The following is an 8,114-nucleotide window of genomic DNA, read 5'->3' on the forward strand; positions in this document are numbered from 1 at the left end:
GGGCTTATGCAGAGAGGATAGAGAACGGAAATAGCGCCATCTTTTGGCGAAAATACGCACCAGAGAAGCTTGTCCTGCAGAGAACATGGAGAGATTCATAAAATTCGCCACAGCCGGTTTCTTTACTTTAAAAATTGCCAAACACGTGGCGAGATTGGTAAATTCGCCATGTTAAAATAGGGTGGTATGCAGGTAGCATAGATGCACTGCAACTCGCCATTCTGCCCTATATTATAGCGAGTTCAATGTAGCCAGAAAAACTTGGCAATTTTGAATCTAATCAGAAAAAAGAGGTAACGCAGCTTTCAGCATACGCCCATAACTTACTCCAATTCTGTGGCTATTTTCCTGCCGTTTTCACATTAAATAACGTTCTTCTCTGCATAAGCCCCTTAGTGAACTCCCGAGCGGAATCTTCGCCAATCAATCACAGGAAAACGGATCGATTGGCAACTTAGCTAATTACTTATCATTGTGTGGATTGAATTGGTGCACATATTAAAGGGAAACAAAAATAAAACGGCCGCTTGGACTGCTGCTTTAAAGCACAAATCCGCTGTACTCTCCATTAAAAAATATTTTTACCACATCAAACTAATTTTGCTGCTCTTCTTTTTAATTATTCTTTTTATTGAAAGATATTGCATATGAAACATGTAATTTGTTGGATATCACATTCCTCACATTCTCCTTTTATATTGATGTATTTTCTATTTAACAGTATCAAACCAGAACAACTAAAACTCTACAGAATGCAGAATTTCATCTTTCAAAACTCTCTTCCTTCCTGAAATACTACTTCCTTAACGGTGTTCCCATATTTACTTCCCTCTCTCGTTTCCCCTTTTTAAGTTAACTCACTACATTTTCTTGTATATTGTCTATCCCAGGGTGCTCAACTCCAGGCCTCAAGCTTCCCCCCACCCCCCCAACGGGACAGGTTTTCAGGATATCCCTGCTTCCTCACAGGTGGCTCAATCAGTCCCTGCTTCAGCAAAGGTTGCTCAATCAGAGGCTCAGTCTTTAATTGAGCCTCTGATTGAGCCACCTGCGCTGAAGCTGGAATATCCTGAAAACCTGACCTGTTTGGGGGGGGGAGGGGCTTCAGGACTGGAGTTGGGTACCCCTGCTCAACTAAACATTTCCAATTACACGTTTGGTTTGCTAGCTTTTTTTAAAGCTTGGGTTGATAGTATTTTCCCCTCAGGATTCTAATTGGAAACCAATCTGTATGTTTATATTTATTCATTACATGAGTTGTTTTGTATTAGTTTAGTATAATCTGGTAATGTATTAATAAAGTGCAGCTATATATTTAATAGGGCCCATAGGAAGCCACACCGATGACATCACAGCTTACTATTGGCTCTCAGGGCCTGAGATCTCTGACCAGAGGACATATTGTGAACCCTGGTATCCGATGAGAGCGGCTCCCGGCACCTAATTCGCAGGTAAGTATCTCTGGAAGCAGGGGGTCCCCCAGGCTGAAATTAACGGGATTCAGCTCTGGAGACCCCCTGCTTCAACCCTAGATATATATATATTTAAAAAACATAAATAAATTCACAGTTTTTGATTATTTTTTTTTTTTTCCCCTCTAATCCAGCACTGTAGTATTGCCGAAGATATTATTGCTGAAGTATTCATAATATTTTTGTAAATTATTTAGTCTGAGCCTTTATTAATTTGGATTATTCAGAAGATAGCGCACCTGGAAGTAAGATCAAGTAACCAGCTTGTCATTTTGCAAAAATCATGGACTTCTCTCCAAAAGTTATATTATCTTCCACTTCCAAAAGCAGACTTATTGGGTTTGTTTCTGGCTACAAGTGTTGGTCATACCCTACCCTTGTACATATGCTTCAATCCGTGATTCAATCAATCACGTATCATGATAAAGCTGCTAAATTGTAATGCTAAAAGGAGCTAACCTAGTGGGCGAATTTTGTTTTTAACACAGGATTGAAACAGGGGGTCTCCCGAGCTGAACCTCATTAATTTCAGCTCCGTGGACCCCACCTCTTCCAGAGATACTTACCTCCAAAAGCGGTGCCGGTATCTCTCTGCAGTTAAAACCCCCCCCAATCACATGGGCCAATAGGAAACCACATCGGATGATGACACGGCTTCTTATTGGCTATCGGGGCGCGGGAGCTTTGAAAAGCGGCCATCAGGTGATCCCTGCTAATCGAGCCAGAGTGGCTACCTACACCCCATGTGGAGGTAAGTATCTCAGGAAGCAGGGGGTCCCAGGAGCTGAATTTAATGGGGATCAGCTCTGCAGAACCCCTGCTTCAATCCTATGTTTACAAAAAAAATAAAGATTTCCCCACATATAAATTGTTGAAATTCTCTATGCACATGTTTCTCATCTTTTGTTTTAAACAAAATAGGTAACAGTCGACACAGACATTTAGGGAAAAGGTCATTCTAGTGAATGCTACATGCGAAAAGTTTCAGATTCTCCTTAATTTATTACTCAATACAGTAAACAAGCAATTAAATCAATAATGAAAAAACATTGGAGTATTTTGTTTCTTGGACCCTTTGCAGAAAGGGTCCATATGATCCCAAATTAGTATTTAGGAAATCTCAGACACTGGGCAATGTGTTACAGGGTACTTTCAAATCTCCTAATGATAACAACGAAGAGTTTCTTTCCTGCACTATTGGGATCCTATAGATATATATATATATATATATATATATATATATATATATATATATATATATATTCCTTTATTACATGTAACACAGATTAAGTGGTTTATCTCTTGACTAGTGGATGTGCAAAACAATATGTTGCATTGACTACTAGATCTCTTAAGCTGTGTATTATGGAACGCATTGAGTGAGGGGTGAGGGGATTTAACCACTCAATTTTTTTTTTATATTTGTCCCCTCGGGACATTAAGCAACTTTAAATGTATAGCTATAGAACAAGTTAAGTTACCGATTGGGGCGGTGATAGAGCGAATTGCCTTTGATGTTTATATTGGACACTGGCACCGAAGGGGTTAAATTCCAAATGGAATTATATTTTTTTTTGTAATTGCCAAATTAATTACAGTTGTTCTTAATATAATTGATCATTGAGAGAGAAAAGCTAGGATGAGAGAATATACATTGTTTTAATCAGATCGTTAATAGCTCAGAGCAAAAGAGCCTTAATAAGTGTGAAGTAAAACCAGGCGAGCCTTTAGTTAGTATTAATATTGACAGTATTGGGGCTATCGTGTGACGAAGTAATATTGCTGACATTAATATACTGTTCGTATTACTGAAAAGGACTGGGGGAGTCTATGGAGAGAAAATTGTTAGCAGTGTGCGGAATCCATCTTGTCTTTGTGTGTGTTATATGTCAGTATGCGTGTTGATGCAAGAGTGAACTTTTCTCCAGGTGAGGGGGGCGGGGGGAGGGGGGGAATATGGACTGTGCCTTGTTGCTCAAACACTTAAGTGTTTTGGTCAGCTAAAAGGAACCAGTTTAAGTTAGATGTACTGATCTTTGAGTCAGTCTGAGATAGATAAGAAGACCTGTAACTTGATTGGTTTAGAAGAGGATTATCCCCTCATGTACAGGGAATGCTGGGATGTGATGTCATTATATTCTGCCTAGTAACCTATGTTAAACAAAGAAATCTAAAATGTATTTAAAGCCTGCTTGGGCCCTCCCTTGGCTAATGGACAACTTTCGTGTATGATCACACTCTGGGCTGTACGTACAGGCAATAAACTTCTCATTATCAAACAAACCCTTGTTTGTGAGTTTGCAAACATCGACAGTTTGACGATGAGGATGGGATTTCCAAAATCTCGGACACTTGGACCAGAGGAGACGGATGGCTCTAAATGGAACACTCAACACACTATGATCATTTGATAAGATAGGCGCCTTTTGAAATGCCATTGTGAAGGATAAAATATGGAGATCATATCTCTATGCTTTATAGAAACCACTCGTCTCCATCTTATATCTGTTTGCTGTGTCTTTTTACTAATACTGTTTTCTATCCGAGGTAACTGTGACCTAAAGCCGACTGATTACAGAGAAAACGAAACATAACTTCAGAAAGCAAGGACACACGGCATTCCTGTGAAACTTGCATCAGCCGACAAGACCCCCGCCCCCATCGTGCCTTTTTTCTACTAACTAATGTAATAATTGGATAAGCTTTGCCGCATAATAGGTGTGGCATTGAATGGCATTGAGTGACATTGAATGATTGGCTAGTGTTAGCCTACTTTGATATAAATAGATTGTAATACAAAAACTCGGCAGTCTTGTCTTGACTACTTGTCTGAGGAAACTAATACGTGACTATGTGTCATTATTGGGATCCAGGGTGCGCACCCAGACTCTAAGTTACATAATTTGGAGCCCACATCTGAGCAGTAGAGACCCTCGATTGAAGGGACCTTAACAGTTGGCGTAGTCGGCAGGATCCTTGTGAAGGGACATCGGAACAATCCTGAACCCATCTCCATCCAAGGAGGACGTCCCCTGTCCGGACTGATCTGGGGGTCTGATCAACCTCTAAGGACAAGGTAAGATATATTCAGAATATATTTTTACCGAACTCCTGTCAGTCTGTTCAGGTTGGCGACACTTGGTTGATGGGCTAAGTATTGCTAATCTATACAAGACCATAGAGTCCGGTGGCTCCCGCCAAGGATTTATATAGTTGGTAAGGTCTTGTGCCTGCCAGATGTGTGGTTTATGTTCATATGTCATAAGGGTTACGGAATAACGACATTATAAGTAGTTAGGGGACGAGTGTGTAAGGATATCTATTGTTAGATAATAGGAGGATCGTCCATACAGGTGACGGTCCGGGGACGGTCTGCGCGCCTCCCCGTCTAGGTCAATTTATCGCTGAAGCTCAAGAGTCCAGGTACCGCCGGTAATTGGCGCACATGTCCGAGGTTGTTTTTAAAATAGACAATGTTCTCGCAGTTTTTAAAGAAGGATTTGCCTTCTGGTGCACGGGATTCCGTAACTCTTGTGACAGAACGGGAGGGAAAGAAGTATACCAAGAAATGTAAATTGTTGTTTAAAGTATTGGATTTACCCTCTACGGGAAGGTTGCAACCAAAAATGTTGAAAGATAGAATCCAGGCATGTAAAGAAATGTTGAAAGATGGAGGATTGTGGGAGAATGCTGAGAAATTTTTGAGTGTGGCTATTGAGCTTCAAAAGGAAGGTTTCACTGAAATAGAATGTGGAGGGAAAGATAAGAAAAGTTACTGTTATATGAAAGTACCCGAAAGTGACAAAACTACACCTTCTACCCCTAAAGTTAACCCTCCCCCGCCATATCCTCAAAATAGTCAGAAAAGTCCTGAGGTGAGATGAAGGAAGAGTTAGTGAGGGTTAGACTTGTGAGTGTTGATTAATGGAGAGAAACAGGTGTGTGTAGCTTGAGAAAGGACAGAATTGCAACAAGATAGCATAAATTTGTAGTGAATGAAGTCAGTGAAACTATAAAAGTTCAAAACAGAAAGCATTAAAAAGAACTGAGTGGAGGGAAATAGCATGAGCGTGTGGCGTTATTTGTGTGTTAAGAAGTTATATGAACCTCAGCTATATAAAAGCCTGTTGGTTAATTTTTGAAAGGTCATAAAAAATGTAGTTCTTAGGGCTCTGGATAAAGCTCCATGTATTTAAACTTTAAGCAAAGGTTCTAATCCAATAATTATTATTTTTGAGGAAGAAGCTGTGGTGTACCTTTATCTTATCTTTTCAGGGTCAATTGGCGAAACGCCCAGAAACAAGATGGCTCTTTGCCCGGAAACAAGTCTTATAGAAAATATTTTTTCTTTAGTCAGATGAATATGCAGAGTGTCTTTAAAATTATAAAGCTGACCATGTGCTCAGCACTGTGCAAAGAGATTATATAAAGCAAGACATTAGTGTGAAGTCTTATACAAAATCATTTGTCTATTAACTGAATATGTGATGTATGTTATAACGAATTAACCATTTATTTTTTCCAAAGGTGTCCGTAAGCAGTGGTTATTGTAAAAATTGCTGTGTAAGCTAGAATGGGTTTACCAGGAAGGGGTGAATTTGGGAGTCACCTCTCATTTGTGGGTGTGTCGTGTGTATAGGGTTAAATACAGGGGATACATAGTTGCAAAAGCAGTTACATAAGTGAATAAGGTATGTATTATATACAAGGCATTTCAAATTTTTTAGCAGAATAGTTACAGTGGAGTGTTTGGGGTAAAAGCCAGATAGGGAGTGGCTAGGAAATTTGTATGGGTAAAATAATTGCTTAAATTGGGAGGGAATATTTTTCCATAACAGTGGATAGTATTGGGAAAAGGGATATTGGCCTGTAGTTTGAGGAAGGTTTCACTGAAATAGAATGTGGAGGGAAAGATAAGAAAAGTTACTGTTATATGAAAGTACCCGAAAGTGACAATGTTTAAAATGTGGAGTGTTTCATGAAGCAATGATGTCTCTGAAGTCTTGTCCAGGTGACGGAATTCCGATAAGGAAGTACATTATTGTAATAATCAATTGCTATAATCTGTGTGGGAATCAATTGATATCATCTGTGTGGATTTAGTGGTCTTCGTGAGGTAATTTAAAAATCTATAGTTGTTACAATCTGTGTGGTTCTGTGTGAGGCAATTCTGTGTGAAGTAACGTAACAACTGCAGTAGTTATAATCTGTGTGAGACGAAAGCCTAAAAAAAAACCCCATTAAGAACGGCTGAAAGATCCGGCACGAACAGAAAGCCCTTCTCAGGCCCTTACCTCTCCCTACCACCACCCCTCTCCCTACCACACCCACCCCCCCCCCCTTTTTTTTTCTCCTCATTTATTTATTTGGTTGATTTTTTGTTATGGTTATTAGTACTATCTCACCCAGAACAACCAGGTCAAGTAAGTCCAGAAAGGCCGGGATACTTCCTACGAACTTAAGTACATTACTGCTTTTATCGGAGATTAACATCAAAATTGCTTGTAATGTATACTTGACTTTGTATCACATGTCTGATAAAATGCAATAAAATTTAAGTTATAATCTGTGTGAGGTAAATTCTGTGTGAAGTAATGTCACATCTGCAGTAGTTATAAACGTCCTGTGTGGACAAAAGTCCTGTGTGAATAGTTTAATATGATTCAAAAGAATTCTGTTGAGGAACAAGAGGGGTCTTCCCCGCCTGGATGGAGAATCTCAGGTTTTCTCAAGTATTGCGAATCTCAGTGGGGAACACGCCCTCAGTAAAGTTCAAGATAGGGAAAATATATATTTTTCCCCAAATTGTTTTGCTAAGATTGTCAGGTATAAATGTTACAAGGATTTTCTTCTTAAGTAATCCCTGTGCCTGTGATAGTAGAAGCTTGCAAGTTCTTACAAAAATAAGAATATCATTAATTGCTCTCGATGAAGTTTACACAGAAGAAATTGTGTCTACGAGACATGCAAGTTAATTATTAACCTAGGAAGAAATGGCTTGAATTTAAAATGTAAAAGTATTTTTTTTAGAAATGAATGCATTAATAGATATCATGAAAGTATTCAGATTAGTTACAAGAATAAGAGTAGAAAAGTACATTCTTATTAAATTAGTTTTTTGTAGGAATCAAATGGTATTTAGTTTTTTCTCAGCAAGAATGTAGGTAAACACTGCACTACTGTTTAGTGTAGATTTTTGGTATCAATGACGAGGTATACATTTTTAGGATCATATGTAATTATTTGGCTAAAAAAACGAAGAGTATAATTTGTGATTGTCTTATTTCTATGTCCTGCACTGAAAAAGAAAAAGGGGACATCCTCTTTAAATGTTTTTTTTTATTTTTTAGAAAGATCATAGTAACTAGTTTGAGGGCATAATTATTACGTGGAGTGAAGTTTGTGTGTCACTCTCTAATAGTTAATGATTTAGAATTAAAGAATAATAAGGGTTAACATAAACCTAGGCAGCATTGTATGTTAAAGTTTGTTAGTGTAAAGTTTTTAAAGAAAATGTGAAATGTCGCAGTTGTAAAAAGATTTTTTACGCCCTGACTCAAGTATAGATTTGTATTTACATAGTAATTCCATAGCTCATTAACATATTTTTACCGTAGCAAAGGTTTTGTTATTCCTGGGCGG

Source organism: Ascaphus truei, chromosome 2 (genome assembly GCF_040206685.1).
Source record: "Ascaphus truei isolate aAscTru1 chromosome 2, aAscTru1.hap1, whole genome shotgun sequence".
NCBI lineage: Eukaryota > Metazoa > Chordata > Amphibia > Anura > Ascaphidae > Ascaphus > Ascaphus truei.